Source organism: Dipodomys merriami, unplaced genomic scaffold, assembly GCF_024711535.1.
Source record: "Dipodomys merriami isolate MVZ:Mamm:240054 unplaced genomic scaffold, mDipMer1.0.p SCAF_4, whole genome shotgun sequence".
Classification (NCBI taxonomy): Eukaryota; Metazoa; Chordata; class Mammalia; order Rodentia; family Heteromyidae; genus Dipodomys; species Dipodomys merriami.
Window position 1 is genome coordinate 34039213 of NW_027205603.1, and position 23230 is coordinate 34062442.

Consider the following 23230-nt stretch of genomic DNA (forward strand, 5'->3'; position numbering starts at 1 on the left):
TCTAAGGATAATGGGTGTAGAGGAGCACCTAGAAACAGAAGTTAATGGTCTAGGAAATTTGTTTAACAGGATCCTAGCAGAGAACTTCCCAAACATACAAAAAGATAAGCCTATTCAGATACAAGAAGCTTTTAGAACCCCAAATAGACCAGACCAGAATAGGACATCCCACCGTCACATTATAATCCACACAGGATCAACTCAGACCAAGGAAAAGATCCTTAAAGCTGTCAAGGAGAAAAGGTTAATCACCTATAAAGGGAAACCAATTAGAATCACCTCAGATTTCTCAGCAGAGACAATCAAAGCAAGAAGAGCCTGGAATGATGTATGCCATGCCCTAAAAACAAACAACTATCAACCAAGAATACTGTACCTAGCTAAACTCTCCTTCATAACTGAAGGCCAAATAAAAACCTTCCATAGCAAAGAAAAATTGAAACAATACATCTCCACCAAACCAGCCCTACAAAAGATTCTTAAAGATGTCCTACACATAGAAAACCAACAAGACCGCAACAAAGGCCAAGAAACTGCACCCAAACTGAGAATCCAAGAACCTTAGGAAGAACCCAGTTTTCGCAGCCCCCAAGAAGGTAGATAACATGGCAGGAACTCCCAAATACCTCTCAGTCCTATCTCTTAACGTTAACGAACTGAACTCTCCAATTAAGCAACATAGACTGTCTAGTTGGATTAAAAAACAAGACCCTTCTATCTGCTGCCTGCAGGAGTCACATCTTGCCCGTAAAAACAAACACATTTTCAATGTTAAAGGCTGGAACAAAATCTACCAAGCAAACAGCCCCCATAAACAGGTGGGAGTTGCAATCCTAATATCAGATAAAATAGACTTCAAATTAAAATTCATGAGAAGAAATAAAGAAGGTCGCTACATACTAATTAAAGGATCTCTCCTTCAGGAGGATATTACAATTCTAAATATCTATTCGCCAAACAATTGAGCTCCCAAATTTATCAAAGAAACACCACTTTCCCTCAAATCCCATATAGATCCAAAGACATTAATTGTTGGGGATTTTAACACACCACTCTCCCCACTAGATAGATCAACTCCGCAAAAACTCAACAGAGAAACTGCAGATCTAAACAGCTGCATAGATCAACTAGACTTAACAGACATCTACCAAACATTCCACCCAGCAGCAACAGAATACACGTTTTTCTCAGCAGCACATGGAATGTTTTCTAAAATAGACCACATTTTAGGTCAAAAAGCAAATTTGTCTAAATTCAGAAACATTGAAGTTATACTTTGCATTCTCTCTGACCACAAGGGAATAAAATTAGAACTCAACACCAAAAGCCACCAAAGAAAGTCTGGTATCACATGGAGGCTGAACAACACACTGCTGAATCAAGAGTGGGGCATGGAAGAGATTAGAAAGAAAATTCAAATGTTCATGCTTTTCAACAAAAATGAACACACAAATTACCAGCTCCTCTGGGACACAGCAAAGACAGTACTCAGAGGCAAGTTTATAGCTCTGAGCTCCTACATCAACAAATTGGAGAGATCTGAAACTAGCAATTTAATGACACATCTAAACCTCCTTGAAAAAGAGCAGCAAGATAAACCCCAATCCAGTAGATGGAAAGAAATAATCAAAATTAAATCAGAATTAAATGAATTAGAATCCAAAAAAACTATAGAAAGAATCAACAAAACAAAGAGTTGGTTCTTTGAAAAACTTAACAAAATTGACAGACCCTTAGCAAATCTTATCAGAAAAAGAAGAGAACACACCCAAATTAATAAACTCAGAGATGAGAATGGAAACATCACCACGGAAACAACCAAGATTCAGAACATTATAAGGGAATACTTCTCAAAACTTTATGCTAATAAGTTTGAGAACTTGACAGAAATGGACCTTTTCCTAGCAAATATTGACATGCCAAAACTAAACCAAGATGAGTTAAACCAGCTCAACAGGCCCATATCAAGCATTGAAATAGAAACAGCAATAAGAGACCTCCCAGCTGAAAAAAGTCCAGGACCAGATGGTTTTACAGCGGAATTTTACAAGGCCTTCAAAGCAGAGCTCACAGCAATACTCCTCCAACTCTTCAATGAAATTGAAAGAGAAAGCTCACTACCGAACACATTCTATGAAGCCATCATAACCCTCATCCCAAAACCAGGCAGGGACTCATCAAAGAAAGAGAACTATAGACCCATTTCTTTGATGAATATTGATGCAAAACTTCTCAACAAAATTTTGGCCAATCGACTTCAACAATTCATCCAAAAAATCATACACCATGATCAAACAGGATTCATTTCAGGGAAGCAAAGCTGGTTCAATATATGCAAATCAATTAATATTATTCATCACATCAACAGGAGCAAGAATAAGAACCACATGGTTATTTCAATAGATGCAGAAAAAGCATTCGACAAGATCCAACACCCCTTCATGATGAAGGTTTTGGAAAAATTAGGAATCCATGGAACATTCCTCAATACAATAAAGGCTGTATATGACAAATCTACAGCCAGCATTATACTCAATGGTGAAAAACTAAAGCCATTTCCTCTTAACTCAGGAACAAGACAAGGATGCCCACTCTCTCCACTTCTCTTCAATCTAGTATTAGAATGCCTAGCTACAGCAATAAGACAAGATGCAGACATAAAGGGGATCCAAATAGGGAAAGAAGAAATAAAACTCTCCCTCTTTGCAGATGACATGATCTTGTATTTAAAGAATCCCATAGAATCCACTCCCAAATTACTCAAGCTGATTCAAAACTTTGGCAAAGTAGCAAGTTATAAAACTAACCCCCCAAAATCAATGGCTTTTCTATATGCCAACAATGAGAAAAGTGTGGCTGAAATTAGGAAAGCAACTCCATTTGTAATAGCCCCACAAAAAATAAAATACCTAGGAATTAACTTAACTAAAGAAGTAAAGGACCTCTATGATGAAAACTTTAAAATCTTAAAAAAGGAAATCAACACAGAACTTAAAAAATGGCAAAACCTCCCATGCTCCTGGATTGGAAAGATTAACATTGTGAAAATGGCAATTCTTCCCAAGGCTATCTACAAATTCAACGCAATACCTATCAAAATTCCAACCTCATTCTTCAAGGAAATAGAAGAGGCAATCCAAAAATTCATATGGAACAATAAAAGACCCCGAATAGCAAAAACGCTCCTCAACGGAAAGAACACTGCTGGAGGAATATCAATACCAAACTTCCAACTCTACTATAAAGCCATAGTAATCAAAACAGCTTGGTATTGGCATAAGAACAGACCTCAGGACCAATGGAATAGAACTGAAAACCCAGAAATGAACCTACAGACCTATAGCCATCTAATCTTCGATAAGGGAGCTAAAACAATAGAATGGAAGAAAGACAACCTCTTCAGTAAATGGTGCTGGCAAAATTGGTTTACTACATGTAGAAAACTTAAGCTAGATCCTTATATATCACCCTGCACCAGAATCAACTCCAAATGGATCAAAGACCTTGAACTCAAAGCAGACACGCTGAAAACATTACAGGATGCAATAGGAGAAACCCTAGATCTCCTTGGCTCAGGCCGAAATTTTCTGAATAGAGACCCGGAAACACAACAAATCAAAGAAAGGTTGGACAAATGGGATTGCATAAAGTTGCAGAGCTTCTGCAGGGCAAATGACATAGCTAGCAAGATCAATAGAAAGCCCACGGATTGGGAGAAGATCTTTACTAGCCATACAATGGACAAGGGTCTCATATCTACAATATACTTGGAACTCAAAAAATTAAACCCCCCAACAACAAATCCTCAAAGAAACAACTGCCCAATAAATAAGTGGGCGAAAGACTTAAAGAGAAACTTCTCTGGAGAAGAAAGAAGGATGGCCAATAGACACATGAAGAAATGTTCAACATCCCTAGCCATAAAAGAAATGCAAATCTAAACAACATTGAGATATCACCTAACTCCAGTTAGAACTGCAAAAATCAAGAACTCTAACAACAACAGATGCTGGAGGGGATGTGGACAGAAGGGAACTTTACTTCATTGTTGGTGGGAATGTAAACTTGTTCAACCACTTTGGAAAGCAGTATGGAGGTTCCTCAAAAGACTTCACATAGAACTCCCCTATGACCCAGCAATCCCACTTTTGGGCATTTACCCAAATGTTTACAACCAAGACCACACTAAAGCTACCAGCACAACTATGTTTATTGCAGCATTATTTATCATAGCTAAGATATGGAACCAACCCAGATGCCCCTCAGTAGATGAATGGATCAAGAAAATGTGGTATATATACACAATGGAATTCCACGCCTCCATCAGAAAGAATGACATTTCCCCATTTGTTAGGAAATGGAAAAACTTGGAAAAAATTATATTAAGTGAAGTAAGCCAGGCCCAAAGAAACATAGGTCCCATGGTTTCCCTTATTTGTAATATCTAGTATATGTATGAGTCAAGCGGAAAAGTTCAGATAATGTGATGTCAGGAAAATGAACCCTTAGATGTGTATTTTAATGTTTTTTTTCTTTCATGCATGTCTTTCTAACGCATTTATAAGATTGTCTCTTTGTTGCTTTGTATGTCCCTCCCCCACAGTATAACCCCTGCTTTCACTATATTTGATGTCAGTATAACTTGTGGAGGAGATGGGGAAAAATCAGTTCTATAAGGATACAGGTGGACCTGTTGCAACAATGAGAAGTACAAGTTGTCATGTCCAAAACGAGCTTTACAACCTCGGTGCGGGTGGGGGGGGAATGGGGGGGGAAAGAATAGGATTGGGATGGAGGGAGGGGGGAGGCTGGGAAGGGATGTGAAGGGTAAACAAGGGAGGAGGCTGCAATGCTTGGTAAGAAATGTACGCATTATCCTGCCCATGTAATTGTAACTCCTCTGTACAGTATGTTCACAAATAAAATTAAATTAAATTAAAAAAAATAAAAAAAACAAATGTCAAGAGACAGAATGATGGGAAAAGGGCTTTATTCATTCAGAAGCCAAAGAATAGATAATTGGGAGCTTCAGCTAAGTTAGCCTCTCAACTTTAAGAAAACTAGGAGTTACAGATATAGAATAGGGATGAGAGAATGAGGAAAAGAGAAATCACAAAGGGGCATATTCATAATTTTTCTGGGAATATATGCAGATCTTTTAAGAACTCAAGTGCTCTCTTTTCACTCTCTGGTATTTCCAGTCACAGTGGCTTCTTAGGGGTCTGTAGTACAAAGAGAAGGCTACGAAGAAGACAGACAACTAGTTAAGACAAACATCAAATTTTATCATCTTGTTCCAGCCACCCTATTGGACTTTGCAGGTCTAAGCAAGAAGTCAAGGTTTTCAGCAGAAGTGGGATTCAGGTCACTTATAAAAATAACCTAGGCAATTGTTATCAGAATTCACTTAGCAGAGGAGTCATCTACATCAAAACCACTGGGAGACTGTGTTACTTAGGTGTGTGACCTCCAAAAGGAGTGAATTTTAAGCTAAGTACCAGTAAACGAAGCTGGAATGTTTTAAGTTATTTTCCTTGTTACAGCTCCATAGAAAGCAAAATCAATGATGTTCTACAGGTCTATTAGGAATTGTCATCTCACAGAGCTTTATGAGGAAAGAAGCCTGTAGGCGAAACCATTGAAAAAGCTCAAATCTTTCTTTAGAGCAAGTACAGAGGTTAAAAAAAATAACAATTTTCTGGGCTAAAGGAAAACACAAAGAGAAAACAGAATCTAAGGCAGTTGTCTTGGAAGAAATCAACCTGCAACAAAGAGAGGAATCTGGCCAGAATCACATATGTTCTGGGCGACATTCTTCAAGGACTACTGACACTTCCTCTATTAAGAAATGCAAATTTATAACCCAACCCATAATAACTTCTTTATTTTTTTTCTGTAAATAGGTATGACTTTCTTATCACATGAGCATCAAAAATGATCACATGATGAGCTCTGAGGGCTTGCAAGTGGAATCCTAGCTACTTGGGAAGTTGAGATTGGAAGGATTTTGGTTTTAGACCAAAGTAGAAAAGTTCATGAGCTTTTCTCAGTGGAGAGCTGGACATACGCCTATTTTCCAGATTTCAAAAAAAAGCTTAAAGTAGATTGTGCCCAGGAACAGGCCTGGACAGGAAACAAGACAATATTTCAAAATAGCCAACAATCCACAAAGGATTAATAGAGAGCAAGGAAAGGATCTTTAAAGTTGTCAGGGAAAAAATAGATCAATCATCTATAAAGGAAAACCAATCAGAACAGCTACAGATTTCTCAGCAGAGAGCATGAAAGCAAGAAAATCCTGGAATGATGTACACTACGCCCTAAAGACAAACAACTATCAACCAAGAATAGTGTACCCAGCTAAACTCTCCTTCATAGCAAAAGGACAAATAAAAACATTCCACCAAAAAGAAAATATATCTCCACCAAACCAGCATTACAAAAGATACTTAAAGATGTCTTACACATAGAAAACTAACAGGAGCATGATAAAGGCAGAGAAAGTACCCCAAACAGAGAATCAGATAATCATAGTAAGAACCCAGGAGGCAGGAACTACCAAACACCTCTCAATCCTAACTCTCAATATTAATGGACTTAACTCTCCAATTAAATGACATAAATAGTCATCAAAAAGCAAGATCCTTCTATCTGCTGCCTTCAAGAGACATACCTTGCCCACAAAAACAAACATTCTGAAAGTGAAAGGCTGGAACAAAATCTACCAAACAAAAAGTCCCCATGAACAGCCAGGAGTTGATCTTAAGATCAGATAAAATAGACTTCAAATTATAATTAGCAAGAAGAGATTAAAGAAGGAACATTGTATACTAATTAAGGGATCTCTCCCACAGGAGGCTATAACAATTCTAAATATCTATTCACCAAATACTGGAGCATCCAAATTTATCCAAGAAACACTACTTTCCCAAAAATCATACATAGATCCAAAGACATTGAGTGTTGGTGACTTTATCGCACCATTCTCCCTGCTGGGTAGATAAACCCAGCAAAAACTCAACAGAGAAACCTCATATATAAATAACTGCATAGAGCAACTAGACTTAACAAACATCTACAGAATTTTTCACCCAGCAGCATCAGAATACACGTTCTTCTCAGCAGCACATGGAACATTCTCCAAAATAGAACACATTTTAGGTCACAAAGCAAATTAGTCCAAATTCAGAAACACTGAATTTATTCCTTGTATTCTCTCAGACCACAAAGGAATAAAATTAGAATTCAACACCAAAAGTGACCAAAGAAGATCCTGTAACACATGGAGTCTGAACAACACACTGTTGAATCACCAGGGGGTCTTGGAAGAGATTAGAAAGGAAATTCAAATGTCCATGATATTTAACAAAAATGAACATACAAATTACCGGCTCCTCTGAGACACAGCAAAGGCTGTACTCAGAGAAAAATTTATAGCTTTGAGTTCCTACATCAACAAATTGGAGAGATCTCAAACCAACAATTTAATGATGCACCTGAAGCTCCTTGAAAAAGAACAACAAGCCAAACCCCAATCCAGTAGAAGGAAATTAAAATTAAAATTAAATCAGATTAAATGAATTTGAGTCCAAATAAACATAGAATCAACAAAACAAAGAGTTGGTTCCTTGAAAAAATTAACAAAATTGACAGACCCTTAGAAAATCTTACCAAAAAAGGAAGAAGAGAACACATCCAAATAAAATCAGAGATAAGAATGGAAACATCACCACAGTAACAACCAATATTCAGAACATAGTGGAATACTTCTCAAATTTGCTAACAAATTTGAGAATCTGGAAGAAATGGAAGAATTTCTAGCAAATATTGATATGCCCAAACTAAACCAAGAAGATTTAAACCAACTAAAGACACCCATATCAAGCATCAAAATAGAAACAGCAGTAAGACCTCCCATCCAAGAAAAGCCCAGGACCAGATGGATTCACAGCTGAATTCTCCAAGGCCTTCAAAGCAGAGCTCACACCAATACTCCTCCAACTCTTCAATAAAATTGAAAGTGAAAGTTTACTACCAAACTCTATGAAGCCAGCATAACCCTCATCCCAAAACAAGATAAGCACTTATCCAAGAAAGAGAAATATAAACCCATTTCTCTGATGAACATTGATGCAAAAATTCTCAACAAAATCTGGCCAATCGACTTCAACAATTTATCCAAGAAATCACATACTATGATCAAACAGGATTCATTTCAGGAATGCAAAGCTGGTTCAACATTTACAGTCAATTAACATAATTCATCACATCAACAAAAGCAAGGATAAAAACCACATGATGATCTAAATAGATGCAGAAAAAGCATTTGACAAAATCCAACACCCCTTTGTGATGAAAGCTCTGGAGAAACTAGAAATCAATGGAACAATCTTCAATATAATAAAGGCTGTGCATGACAAACCTATACCTAGCATTATACTTAAGGTGAAAAGCTAACGCCATTTCCTCTAAACTTGGGAACAAGACAAGGATGTCTGTTACTCCACTCCTCTTCAACATAGTATTAGAATACCTAGCTAGAGCAATAAAACAAGATGCAAACATAAAGGGGATCCAAGTTAGGAAGGATGCAGTAAAACTCTCCCTCTTTGCAAATGACATGATCTTGTATTTAAATAACCCCCTGTACTCCACTCTTAAGTTACTAGAGCTCATACAAAACTGGCAAAGTAACAGGGTATAAAATTAACTCTAAAAAATCAATGGGTTTAGTGAAGTAAGCCAGGACCAAAGAAACATAGGTCCCATGGTTTCCCTTATTTGCAATAACTAGTATCTGTCTGAGACAAGCAGAAACTGTCAGATAAGTTGATGTTAAGCGAAATGAACCCCAAGATAAGGACTCAAATGTTTTTTTCTTTCTTGCTCTTGTTTCTAACATATTTATAAGATGATTTCTTTGTTGCTTTGTATGTCCCTCCCCCACTGCATAACCCCTGTTTTCACTGTATTTGACATTGGTATAATTTGTGGAGGGGAAGGGAAAAAACAAATTGTTTAAATAAGGCTACAGGTAGACCCTGTAAATCTCATTGCAATAATGAGATTTACAAGACGTTATGTCGAAAAACCAACTTTACAACTTTGGCGCGGGGGATGGGGAGAGTGGAGGAGGGACTGGGGTGGGGGGAGATGGGAAGGGATGGGAAGGGGAAACAAAGGAGGAGGCAACAATGCTTGATAAGAAATGTACTCATTACCTTGCCCATGTAATTGTAACCCCTCTGTATGGTATTTTCACAATAAAAAATAATAATAGTTCTACTATGCCACACTAAATACTGAGTTTTTTAGTGATTATTTTATATAATCTTCTGAAACAATAAATGAATGTGGAAAACACAAAATCTCTTTTACAGATGAGAATTAGCAATGTGAACCTCATCACGTAGGTGGTAAATGGATAAAATCAGTCAAGTATGAACCTTGTTCAAAACCATAATATTCCTCTGTCAAGTACTTGCCATGGCCTTTATGTAACAAAGAAGAAAAGTAGGATTAACTCCTGTCTTCAATAATGCTGGACTTTTATTAGAAAGGCATTCTCATACTAAAATAAATGAAGGGTGAACTATTTAGTGAAATAAGGAAGTTCTAACTTGAAATTCCTGTGCTGTTGATGTGTATGCTACAATATTAATAGTATTAGGGGGTAGTCTGAGAGGAAAGGTCAGCTTTTAAGATTTCAAAAGAAGTTTCAAGAAAGAAGTAGAGGGGGATGGAGTGAGGGGTGGGGAAGGGGGAAGCAGGGGGCGAGGGGAGAAGATGGGAAGGGATGGGAAGGGGAAACAAAGGAGGAGGCAACAATGCTTGATAAGAAATGTACTCATTACTTTGCTCATGTAATTGTAACCCCTCTGTACAGTATTTTCACAATAATAAAAAAATCAATGGATTTTCTGTATGCCAATAATGAGAAGAGCAAAGCTGAAATCAGGAAAACAACTCCGTTTATAATAGCCTTCCCCCCCTCCCCGCAAAAAAAAAAAAAAAAAGCCCTAGGAATTAACAAAACATAAAGGACCTCTATGATGAAAACTTTAAAAACCTGAAAAAGGAAATTAAAGCAGAACTAAGGAAGTGGAAAAACTTCCCATGCTCCTGGATTGGGAGGATTAACATCATGCAAATGGCAATACTGTCAAAGGCTATCTACAAATTCAATGCAGTATCCATCAATATCCCAACCTTATTCTTCAATGAAATAAAATAAGCAATCTAAATTCATATGGAACAATAAAAGACCCCAAATAACAAAAACAATCCTTAGCAGAAAGCACAGTGCTGGAGGAATATCAATACCAAACTTCAAACTCTACTACAAAGCCATACAAGAACAGACTGTAAGACCAATGGAATAGAACTGAAGACCCAGAAATGAACCCACAGACCTATAGCTACCTAATCTTAAATAAGGGAGCCAAAAACATAGAATGGAAGAAAGACAGCTACTTCAGTAAATGGTTGTGGCAAAATTGGCTGTAGAAAATTACCTGTAGAAAACTACAGTTAGATCCTTATATATCACCCTGCACCAGAAAAAACTCCAGATGGATCAGAGACCTCAAGTTAAAGCAGATACCCTGAAAACATTACAGGAAGTAATAAGAGAAACTCTAGGGCTCCTTGGCATAGGCCGAAATTTTCTTAATAGTGACCCAGAAACACAACAAATCAAAGAAAGGTTGGACAAATGGGATTGCATGAAACTGCAAAGCTTCTGCATGGCAAATGACAAAGCTAGTAAGATCAATAGAAAGCCCATGGATTGGGAGAAGATCTTCACTAGCCAAACAACAGACAAGGGCCTCACATCTAAAATATACTTAGATCTCAAAAACTTAAAACCCCCAAAACAAAGAAACAACTGCCCCATTAATAAAGAGAGACTTCTCTGAAAAGGAAATAAAAATAGCCAATAGACACATGAAGAAATGTTCAACATCTCTGGCTCTAAATGAAATACAAATCAAAACAACATTAAGATTCTACTTCACCCCAGTTAGAATGGCTATTATCAAGAAATCTAATAACAACAGATGCTGGAGGGGATGTGGCCAAAAGGGAACACTTCTGCACTGTTAGTGGGAGTGTAAGCTTGGTCAACCACTTTGGAAAGCAATATGGAGGTTCCTCAAAATATTACACATACAGCTCTCCTGTGACCCAGCAATCCCACTTCCGGGCATTTACACAAATGATCACAAACAAGGTCATACTAAAGCTACCAGCACAACTATGTTTATCACAGCATTATTCACCATAGCTAAGCTATGAACCAACCCAGATGCCCCTCAGTAGATGAATGGATCAAGAAAATGTGATAAATCAATAGATATAGATACATTGATATTGATATAGATATGGATATAGATAGATAGATAATGGAATTCTATGCTTCCATCAGAAAAAATGGCATGGCCCCATTTATAAGGAAATGGAAAGACTTGGAAAAAATCATATTAAGTGAAGTAAGCCAGACCCAAAGAATCATATATCCTATGGTTCCCTTTATTTGCAATAATTATTATACATCTAGTATAATCTTATCAGATGAGCAGAATAGCTCAATAGCTATGTACATATGAGCATATAATATGATGTTAAGCAAAATGAACTCCAAGACATGGACAAAAGAGGTTTTTCATTGTTGTTTTTAATATACTATTTGATTTTTTTGTTTCTTTTGTATGTTCTTCCCCCATGGTATATCCACTGTTGTTACTGTATTTTATTTTGGTAGTCTGGTATTGTATATACATTTATTTGAATTAGGAAGGGAAGGGAAACAACAGAATGGTGAGACAAAGGACAAGGTGAGAACCTTGGGGGGAGGGAGTAGGAGAAAAAATGAGGAAAGGGGTAACAAGCTGGACAAGAAGTGTAATCACTACCGTACTTATGTAACTGTAAGCCCTCTGTATACCACCTTAACAATAAAATACAAAAAAAAAAAAATCAAGTTCTGTAAGGAAAAGGATATAACCTTCTGAAGGACCAAGTCATTTGTCAACTTTTAGGGCTTTTAGATTTGTACTTTGTCTGATCAAATCTATTTTTGGTATCATCTAACTTTACTATATTAAAACAAATACTATCATGCCAAAAAATAGCTATCAAATTTAAAACAAAACAAATAAGCACCAAAAAACAAATATGACAATTAGAGCACCTGCCTTTCATATGTATAGACCTTGAGGGAAAAAAATCCATTATTAAAAAATAAAATGGCCACTTGGTTTTTATTTTTTACCTCCACATATCCTTCTTTACCCTCCTGTGGTGTCTCTCCTTGAAGCTTTGCAAGTATCCAGAGGTGTGTGTGGTTCAAGGACGCCAGGCCTATTAATTCCAGTGTGTATTAATTACAGTGTGATTGCTCCCACAACACACAGCTTGGTCAAATAAAGGAAGAAGGGGCAAGCAGCCCCTGATAAAGAGTTCTCAGCTTCCAAAATGCTATACCAGGCCCACTCAGAGCCCTTATGCTTTGACATCTTGGAGCACTCAGACAGGCATCCCCCTTCCTGTGTGGTGAACTGTTTACTGACCTTCCAAAGTAGTGAGGTTTCATGGGTTTTCAATTTGAGGAAGACACTTCTCTCTCTCTAAAGGCTCCCTTCTCTCTCTAGTTCTCTATGCAAATAGCTGCAACTTCTCCTTACAGCTTTCCTGGTATTGGTAGCCTTTGTCAAAATCACAAAACACCTGCCCCAAAGCAAAAGTCTACTTGCCTACATTTGCATCTTTAAGATGGATCTACGTGATTCTAAAGCATAAAAGTATCACTCTGAAATGATTCTCTCTGCCTTACTAAAGAAAAATTGGGCATAGTTAACTTTTTTTTTGTCTGAATCAATAAAAAGTAGCATACAAGTAGTACAATAGTTTTTAGCTCCCATTTCAAGAGTCATCTTTCATGAATTATTTTAACATGATCTTTTAGAGAATTTTCATATTTGGGCATAATTCTAAGTAGATTCTCCCTTCAAAATGCAGTTCCTTTTCATGCCTTGTCTAATAGTAAGGGAAAAAAGAGATGCTGCTTTGGAAAGTGATATTTTTCTCCTCAGAACTTTAGTACTACTAACAGCCAAAGATGTAGTTATAGATCCACTGCAGTCCATGAAAAGGGCCTTTGATAGAACAGTTGGGCGGTAGAATGATTTTCCTGTTAAAAGGAAAAGAGTACATGAAAAATAGAAGCAAGTTCAACATTGCCAGCAGGAGCCGACAGAGCAGCTCTGGGCCACTGGTCTGTGACAGCGTTTCCTCCATCCATGAAGACCTGAGCCCATCAACTATCACTAGGAAAGAGAGCATGGAACCACAGAATTGGTATATTCCATGTTGTAGGTGAATCAATGCAGGTCATATAAGACAAGGTGATGAATGCACAGACAATTTTTCATCTTTAACTTTAAATGGCATAAGAGTTTGATGCTTACTATTTTGTCATGTTGCTATGAATAAAGAAAACCCACAGGATGCTAGATTTTAGCTTATAAATTTCTAAGTACATTGTATGGTATGCAAGTGTATACAAATGTATTAACTAAAATATAGTAGATGCAAGGGAGAACTAAAATTGTGTAATTCCTTAGAAAAGCGAAGTCAAAGTTCAAAAGAAATACTAGGAAGTAGGTACTTGACAGGGGTGGAGTGGAATCCTGGAAAGGGGTACATGAATGAAGTGGAGGTAAGGAGGAGGATGCAGCCAAGAATTTAATGTGTATCTTAGAAATTCAAGAAGAGCGAGGAAAGGATTGGGGAAGGGTAGGATGGGTAAGAATGTTGAAAGTGGTGACTTTGATCAAGATGCCTAGCATTCATGAACTACTTTGTTAAATAACAACTCCTTTGTACAACTACTTAAAGAAAAAGAAAAAAACAACTCCTATAATTCTGATCCAAGAATGAACAGCTGTAAATGAACTTTATCACTGTTCATTGGCCTGGATATGAAATGAATGATCTAGGAAGAGAAAAAGATTTAGGGCCATGAAGTGCTGAGAAGCTGACCACAGAGGTATGCATACTGTAAAGTTTCCAGAAACAACACATATTGGATTGAATGTCCACTTGCTGCCTGTCAAGTCACAGGTCTTACATCGCAGAAGCAATAACATTGAGTAAAATAGTACAGCCAGATAAACAAGCAAACAAAAACAAAAAAGACCCATAAACCTCAGATTTGAAGAACTGGGCAAAAATGAACACAGGATTTCAAGAGAACTATGGGTCTCCATTAAGTGAAATAGTATATGAATATTAGAACTAGGAAAAAGAGGTAGACATAGAAAAGGGAAAAATATTCAAAGAAATAATGCCTAAACTTCCCAAATAAAACATTTTCTACATATTCAAGGAGCAGAAAGAATTCCAATTAGTATAATAGATTAATAACCAGACACAACCCAATAAGACTACTAGGGATGAGAGGAAGAAAAAATTCTTACAGAAGCTAAAGAAAAGCAACTTACTATGTAGAAAGAAACTCCATTTAGCTTTATAGCTGACATATCATCAGAAACAATAAGAGCCAGAGGGTTGCGGGATGGTATTTCATAAACAAACTGGTATGAAGAATCATATCCCTTAAAGCTATGTTTTGCAAATAAAGGTCAAATAAAGACATTCCAAATAAAACCAAAGAGGATTTGTTAATCAGACTTGCCTCACAAGAAATAGCCCAGTGATCCCAGACATTAATTTTAATCTGCCCCAATAAATTTTTTAAGCACAAAATTATAAAAGAACACAAGTATGTATTTCTTCTCTTACTGACAAAAGCAAGTATATAAAATATACATTACTGTACTGTCACACCAAAAACATACAGAAACATAATAAACCTCCCAGTAACAGCACAAAGGAAGTAAGTGAAAACAAACCTGTACTAGAGCAAAAACATAATACCAGATGGAAACTTGAATCCACAGGACCAAATGAAAGCAACCAGAAATGGTAAATAAAAAGTCTAATTAGAATAGGTGCCAGTGGCCCAACTAGTAATCCTAGCTACTCAGGAGGCTGTGATCTGAGGATCATAATTCAAAGTCAGTCTAGGCAGGAAAATCCGTGACATTCTTATTTTCAATTAACCATCAAAAATCTACATGTAGAGGTATCTCAAGCAGCAAAGTACCAGCCTTAAGCAAAATCTCAGGGACATCACTCTGGCCCTGAGTTTAAGCTGCAGTACTGGCACAAAAAAAGGGAGGGTTATTTAAGAAACTGTTGACCTATACATATTTTTTCCCAGCTTCCTTAACACATATACATTATATAATGATTCTAAAAATGTATTGTTGGGCTTGAAACACATATATATGCATATATGTATATATATTAATACATATGTACATATATACATATGTGTATATATACACAGATATATATATATATACACACACATATATGTGTATATGGAGGAGAACGATAATATTTACAGCCATGATACATAGTTATTTAGGAAAAAACAAGGATCTCATTGTAATTAAATAGATAAGTTCAGATAAGTTAACACATATATTGTAAACACTAGAATAATAACATTGATGTGATTAACTTAAATAACTCAATCAAAAAGTAAAGAGATTGTATGGCTGAATTTACCCTCCCCTCAAAAAACAAACATAAGCTGTCTGTATGACACACTTCAGATCTAAAAATATAAACTGTCCACAAATGGATACAAATTTATACAAAAGTATTTTATGCAAACAATAACTGTAAGAAAACTAAAGTAGCTATACTAATATTTCAAAAAGTAAAACATGTAACTAGAGGTAGGAGGAATTCTACAATGTAATATTATAAAACAACAATTTAATAATGCAAAGGAAATACTGACAGATTGTAGAGATAGACAGATAATATTTGGAGGCTTCAATTCCTGCTTCAATAATAAAAACAAAGTCAATAGTTTGGCAAGGATATAGAATACTGTATTGAGACTATAAACTATCTAGATCTATAGAACACACCACCCAGAGGCAGAATGCACACTTTCATTAAATATACATGGAACATTCACCAAGACAAGCCATTCATTAGACAACTAGAAACTTTCTATGAATTTAAAAGGATCTAGATCTCTCTGGTTACAAAATGGACGGAGATTATGAATCATATAAAAACTTGGGAAATTAATCGAATCCCAAATAAGCATTGGGTTAAAAAGAAATCAGAAGGTTAGAAAATACTCTGAGATAAAAATACAAAAGTAACATTCTAAAATTCATAGCTACAACTAAATCAATATTTAAGAAAAATTTATAACTATAAATTCCTTGTTTTAAAACTGAAAAGTTCAAGTCAATAATACAACTCCCAAGAAACAAGAAAAGCACAAATAAAATGAAAAGCAATCATCATCTAAGGTTTAAAAAATAGAGCAGAATAGCAGAAAACAGAATAGACACAAAATAGAGGAAAACAATAAAATCAAATTTTGGTTCTTTGGCAAGATCAAGAAAATTGGCAAGCCTTAAGCTAGACTGAGCAACCAAAAAGAAGATTCTTAACTAATAAACCTTCTAAGGAGAATATTGTTTTTCACACCAGTGGGTACATTAATTACAATGGATCAGATGCACTTAAATTCATTAAAGCTATGTAGAAAGACATTGACCTCAGTTTGTTGATCTTGTATTTTCTAAGAAAAAGAAGGAGGAAGAAGGAGAAGAAGGAGAAGAAAAGGAGGAGGAGGAGGGGTAAGGGGAGGAGAGGAACAAACAAAAAAAAAGAGTGGAAGAAAAAAGAAAGCCACCCATTTATCCAAAAGAACACAAAATAGGCCACACTAAAGCCACTAGCCCAACCATGTTCATTGCAGTCTTGTTTACCATAGCTAAGATATTGCATAAACCCAGATGCCCCTCAGTGTACAAATGGATCAACAAAATGTGGTATATATACACAATGGAATTCTATGCTTCCATCAAAAAGAATGACATTGTCCCATTCATTCATAAAGAAAATGAAAAGACTTGAAAAAAATTATACCAAGTGAAGCAAGCCAGGCCTACGGAAATATAGTTTGCATGGTTTCCATCAGTTGTAATCATTAGAATGTGCCTATAAATCTACAAGTAAACAACATGGATAGGATAGTAAAAGACAAATAATTATACCTACATATGATTAAACAGGATTCTAAACATTCATACAGTGAGATCAAAGGAGGATATTCTTAGGAGAGGATCACAAGGGCTCAATAGTTAGGTATATATGATCATATAAAATGATGTTTATTGAAATGAACATCAAGAAATGGAAGTAAGAGGATTTTTATTGTACTATTTACCATTCTTTTTGATCTTCTGTTTTTCCCTTTTGTCACTGTTTTTATTTCGGTAGCCTTTGTCTTGTATATAAATTTATCTGACTTGAGGAGGAGAAGTAGAAGCACAGAAATGGTAGGACAAAGAGTGAACTAATTCAGCAGTGTTACTCACCATATACTATGTTGGAAATGAACTATACAACTTGGGGCAGGCAGTGCTGGGCAGGAACAAAAACTGGGAGAAAAAGAAATGTACTCATTACCTGACTTATATAACTATAACCCCTTGGCACATCACATTTACAATAAAAAATAAAAGAGAAAAGGCCACCCTAATTTTCCAGATTTTTTAATTGGCCTGTATCTCTATTTAAGTATCTCCTCCCTTTTGGTCTAGACTCTTTGTTCAATTTCAGAGTCTTTCATGATGTAGGTTTACTTTTGTTTCATATCCCACCACCAAAATAGTATATATTGGAGATTTAGGGTTGGTTTGCTTTTTTTTTTTTTTTTTTTTTTACTTTTGATGATGGGCAAATCATACTTTCAAATTCATTGCTACAAACGCAGACTAACGGCAGTATTTTTATTCTGAGTTGGAGTTAGGTTAAGTGCCATGAAAAGGTTTCCATATTAAAGAATATTAAGCCTCCAAAGAACCTCACCAATAGGCACTGATCTCAATCAAGAAGTTCATTTCAGAAAGTAAAGTGCTCCAGTAAAATAAATAAAAATCTAGAGGATAAAACATAGAAAACTAACTTATTACTTGAGATCATTGCTAATGGTTGTTTTTTTTTAGGAGACCTTCCTATAAAAAAAATTGTGAAAATACCGTATAGAGGGGTTACAATTACATGGGCAATGAATACATTTCAAGCATTGTCGCCTCCTCCTTTGTTTCCCCTTCCCATCCCTTCCCATCCCTTCCCATTCCCCCCCACCCCCCTTTTGTTGTTTGACTTGTCAATTTGTATGCTTCAGGAGAGGTGGCAGGAAACATGGGCAGTCCAAGAAACCAGTCTCATACAACTGACGAGGCAAGCAACTGGGCAGTGTTTTAAAGTCCTGGGTCCAAGTGTAGTACCAGGAGCACTGGCGACAGGGTATGCATGAAGGGCTTCAGACTAATCTTTTGGTGTTAACTACAAAGGAAGGTACTTCTGCAAACCATGTTTGCCCATGAATGATACCTATAGTAGTCTGAGAGATACCAGTGTTAATCATGCTTTTTGTACACATGCCTTCCCATTTCCTCCTTGGAAGTACCTAGGTCCTCCTGTCTTTCAGCAGTTCTGCCTGTTGCGGCCCAACTGTGCTCCAGAGCTGCCAATATATTCTAGCCACCTGCCCCCCCCCGCCCCCCTTCCTTTCCCCCACACCCCATCTCCTCTCCCCCCGCCCCCCCGCCCTGCCCCACAAGCTCCACTTTCCTCACTGGTGCTGTTTCAGTCTTTTCTTTTTCCTGCCTATATCTCCATGACAAGGCTTTTGGCTTCTGTTTTCAGTGATATTTGAGATGGTTACTATTGTGTCATTTCCTTATGCTACTGCTAAAACAATACATCTAAAAACCTGTGAATGCACACCTATTCCACCTACTCCTAAAATATATTTTAGCATTCCTACCACTCTGCATTACACATCCATCCAAATTGAAACTGTAGTCAAGTAATTCATTTTACAACAATTATAACAACAAAAAATATTTATTGTGCTCTTCCTTTGAGCCAAGGACTTCATTGCTTTACATAAATTCTCATTCTGTCACATCTGACAATAAGTATATGCTCAAATTTGCAGTAGCACTTACAATTAATTAAAATAAGGGTATTGTTGGCCAGCTTTCAAAGAAGTACAATCTATATAATAAAATACGTTGAAGTTTTATGAAGTGTAGATGTAAATTAAAACAGGACACTTCTAAATCCATATTTTTATTTGTGGAAAATAAAGCTATTCCTGGTGTGCTGTACCCATCTTCTTTACATCATTTTATCTCTTATGCCATTCTCAAATTTTTAGAAACCACAGCTTCAGATATTTCATATTAAATTCATATATTCAATTAAATCCTTTAAGAAATAAAGTGGGTTTTATATCACTTCATCAACTTAAATTATCTTCCATGACAAATCAGCTTGACAATAATTTTGGTATGAGTACTGAAAAATACCATAAGGTGGGTTTTAATAATCCTTCTCAGTGCACTGTAAAGCTCTAGGCTATTCTTAATCAAGTTCTTATTTTACTATCAAGAATTACACTAGTCTCAACATGAACAAATTTTCTGTTAGAGAGAAGAAATGGAGATTACTAATGCCAGAAATGCATTTTTGTCTATCTCAATATTAAATACATGATATATATTCATGTTAATATAAACTCTGAAAACTAGCTTCCTTTTTTCTACACATAAGCCACATACAGTATGTGTGCAATGTATATGGGCATATAATGTGGGGCCTCTTTTGAATGTACAGCCACTTCTCATACTTCATTACAGCTTTGTACAGGCAAGTCTCATGGATGTCCACCAAAGGTCATTAGACAAAGACAAACACTGCAGGCTGTGGGGATAAAGTGAAGCTTCAGTTCACAAGTTTCCATTTCCCATCCAAGGACACACCGCAGGACCATTGTCTTCCTCCTTTAGGCAAAAGAATAAAACAACTAAGTTACTAACATTCTTCCACAGCTTACTCCATAATATCTTCATGTAACTTTTCCAGAAATGCTACCATAATTTTGTTTCTGGGGCAGAATCAATTAGTACAAAATTTCACAGAAACAAATGTTCTAACCAAAATAAATTAAACTACAGACAAAATATTTGCATATTACATCTTATAAATGAAAGTAAAGCTTCAAATTTCTGTCATTTATTTCCTGTGTAATAACTCTGAGTGCATGGTAACTAAGGACCATAAATGACTTCTTCCTAAATTACTTTACATGTACTATTCCTAAATTACTTTACTATGTACTATTAAGTACATAGTTAAATAATAAGAATAGAATTTTTGAGATAACAAATCATGTTCTACCCATTTAGGAAAAGGACAGTAGCTAAGATTTTAATTCAACAACACAACATTTGCTAACATGGCCAATAGAATCTAACACCCTTAGACAGATGTCTAATATAAACTGATCTAGTATTTCAAACAATAATATCTATTAAATTTAGGAATGGATTTGGCAGTGTAGTTTAGAAATAGATCACTTGCCCAGCATGTATTAGATGTTGAGTTCAATACTACAGAATCACAAAAGAAAAAATTTAATAATATATAATTTTTTCAAACCAGAATCATACTTCTAGAATTTTATGACAAAGATATAATCAATCAACCATATGGCAATTTTATATGTAATGATGTTCGCTGCAACCAAAAGATTAGAAACTAACTGAATGGCTCTTTAACAAATTATAATACAGTGAAATACTTCAGAATTATCCATATAGTGTGTATGTATTTCCATAGATAGGCTTATAGATATACACACATATACGTAAATATATACAATTCCTAAGACCATTCATTTGAAAATGTTTATTATGCTGGAGCATATGGCACAAATTACATTTCAAATGAAATACTGGGCCATCATCATTTTAAATTTATTTTTATTTCATAAATGGGCATAATTATATGCATTTATCATATACAGAATGATTTCTTGAAAAATACATTGTGGGAAGGTTAACTAAAGGTGGTTGACATATTTATTACTTCATATAGCTGTACTTTTGTGATAAGAATACTTAAAAGCTATTCAAGCTGAATGCCAGTGGCTCATGCCTGTAATCCCAGGTACTCAGGAAGCTGAGATTTTCGGATCACAGTTCAAACCCAGCCCAGACACAAAAGTCTCCGTGAGACTCTTATCTCCAATTAACCACTCAATAACTGGAAGTGGTGCTGTGACTCAAGTGGTAGAGTGCTACTCTCGAGCACAAAGAGGCTCTGGGACAGTGCCCAGGCCATGAGTTCAAGCCCCGCAATGGAAAGATGATAGGGGGGGAGGGAGGGAGTGAGGGAGGGAGGGAGGAAGGAAGGAAGGAAGGATGGAAGGAAGGAAGGAAGGAAGGAAGGAAGGAAGGAAGGAAGGAGAGAAACAGAGAAAGAGAGAGAGGGAGGGAGAGAGGGAGGGAGGGAGGGAGGGCAGGAGGGAGGGAAGCAGCACCAGAAGCAGCTACTATTATTAAAGAATGTGACATTTTTTTAAACAAGTCACTATGCTGTTGCATAGATCTCTTGAACTCATTCCTAACTTAATAATCCTTGATCAACATCTCCCCAATTCTCTCTCCCATCAGATCTGTAAAACTAAACCTCAAAATTGTAATTTCAGAGTTAAAAGTGGTCATTGTTATGATAATCACAAGCTCAAAAATACCAATTATTAAGTGACATGAAACTAATAAATGTTCATTTGGTAAAATCACAGAACCTCAAAGATAAATGAAGCCTAAAAGTCACAATACATGAATTTCCTTCAAAGGAATGAATTCGAGTCCAAATGTGGCCAGCTCCTCTTGATTAAATGGACACTTCAGGGACCAACACTCCTCTGAACTCATTAGGAACAGTCTGGTCCAGATACATTACCCTAGGTTCATAATGTAAACTTTCATTTGAAGGATATAGCTAAATTTCTAAAAATTAAGTTAGCATGATCCAAAACATCAATTAGACAAAAGATTGGTAGGTCCCTGTGTGCCAGTGGCTCACACCTATAATTAGTGATTCAGGAGACTGAGATGTGAGTATTGAAGTTTAAGTTTATCTGAGCAGAAAAGTCTAAGAGACTCTATCTTCAATTAGGCAACAAAAATTCTGGATTGGAGGTATGGCTCAAGTGGTAGAAAATGAGCCATGAGTGAAAAAGCCATGCAAAAGCACAAGGCCCCATTATTCAAGCCTCAGAATGAGTAAGTAACAGAGTCAGAGCTTGATTCAAAGCTGAGTGATTTAATATTCTGCATACACCCACAGTCCAACATGCACATATACTCACTGGTGTCTCATTCATTTCTGAAGCTTAAAGGGATGAATCCGGAATGGTTAATGAGTTCTACTTTACCTAGGTATGGAATCTGCTAGTAAACTCAAGCACTTATTTTTGGTAAATTTACCTCAGAGGAAACTAGAAATAATACCCTTCAATATTTTTTCAAGGAAAAGAACCTTTTCAATACCAAGGCTCTCAGAAGAAAATCTTTATATTAGCTCTCCACTAAAAAATGTACACTTAAATCTTGTTTGTGGCAGACACCAGATTAACTGGGGAAATGTCTTCATTAATCACAATCTGAAATGTGGACTGGAACCAAAGAAACTCAGGCTTAAGTCTCGGGTCTTCCACCAAATAGCTCTAAGACTTTAGGTGATTTACTTGTCCTTTCTGACCCTCAATTACAATCTCTGCACTGTAGGGAGGGTGTGAGACTGGAACATGATAGCAGATGAGCCACTAGAAATGACTTTAGTAGACATTAGTATTACTATGTCAGGCGGTCTGAATGAGATCTCTCACTTGCTGAAAATTAAACTACAATGTGTGTGCCTAACATGCATGTGAAGTATGGCTCCTTAGTTTCTGTACCATGTGTAGTCAGAAGCAATTTGCAAGTTTACATAACTGAGCATGGTCAGTTTTATCTTCGGTGTGCCCAGAGCCCAGTATATCTGACCCAAATCAGACACTCAAGGAAGAGAGATAGATAGAGAGATGAGAGAATATATGTGTATGTGTGTGCACACACGGGCCCAGGCATAAAGAAGTATAAACAAAAGACAGCAGCAGGTGCTTCTGTTTATTTTTTATTCCTATCCAAATTAAGTATACACAATTTAAAGAATTAAATAGCTCTAAAATGTTCACTATGAAAACCACCTGTCCCATGTGTCA

The 23230-nt window shown here is 36.3% G+C and overlaps 1 protein-coding gene across 1 annotated transcript in view; it reads right to left on the minus strand.

Annotated features, from left to right (window-relative positions):
- Positions 1 to 19001: 19001 nt before the first annotated feature.
- Positions 19002 to 23230, minus strand: part of Ca8 (carbonic anhydrase 8) — a 91714-nt gene continuing 87485 nt past the window's right edge. The window contains exon 9 of the mRNA XM_069990778.1: positions 19002 to 19961. The gene's annotated coding sequence lies outside the window, so the exon portion shown is untranslated. The remainder of the gene's footprint in view (positions 19962 to 23230) is intronic.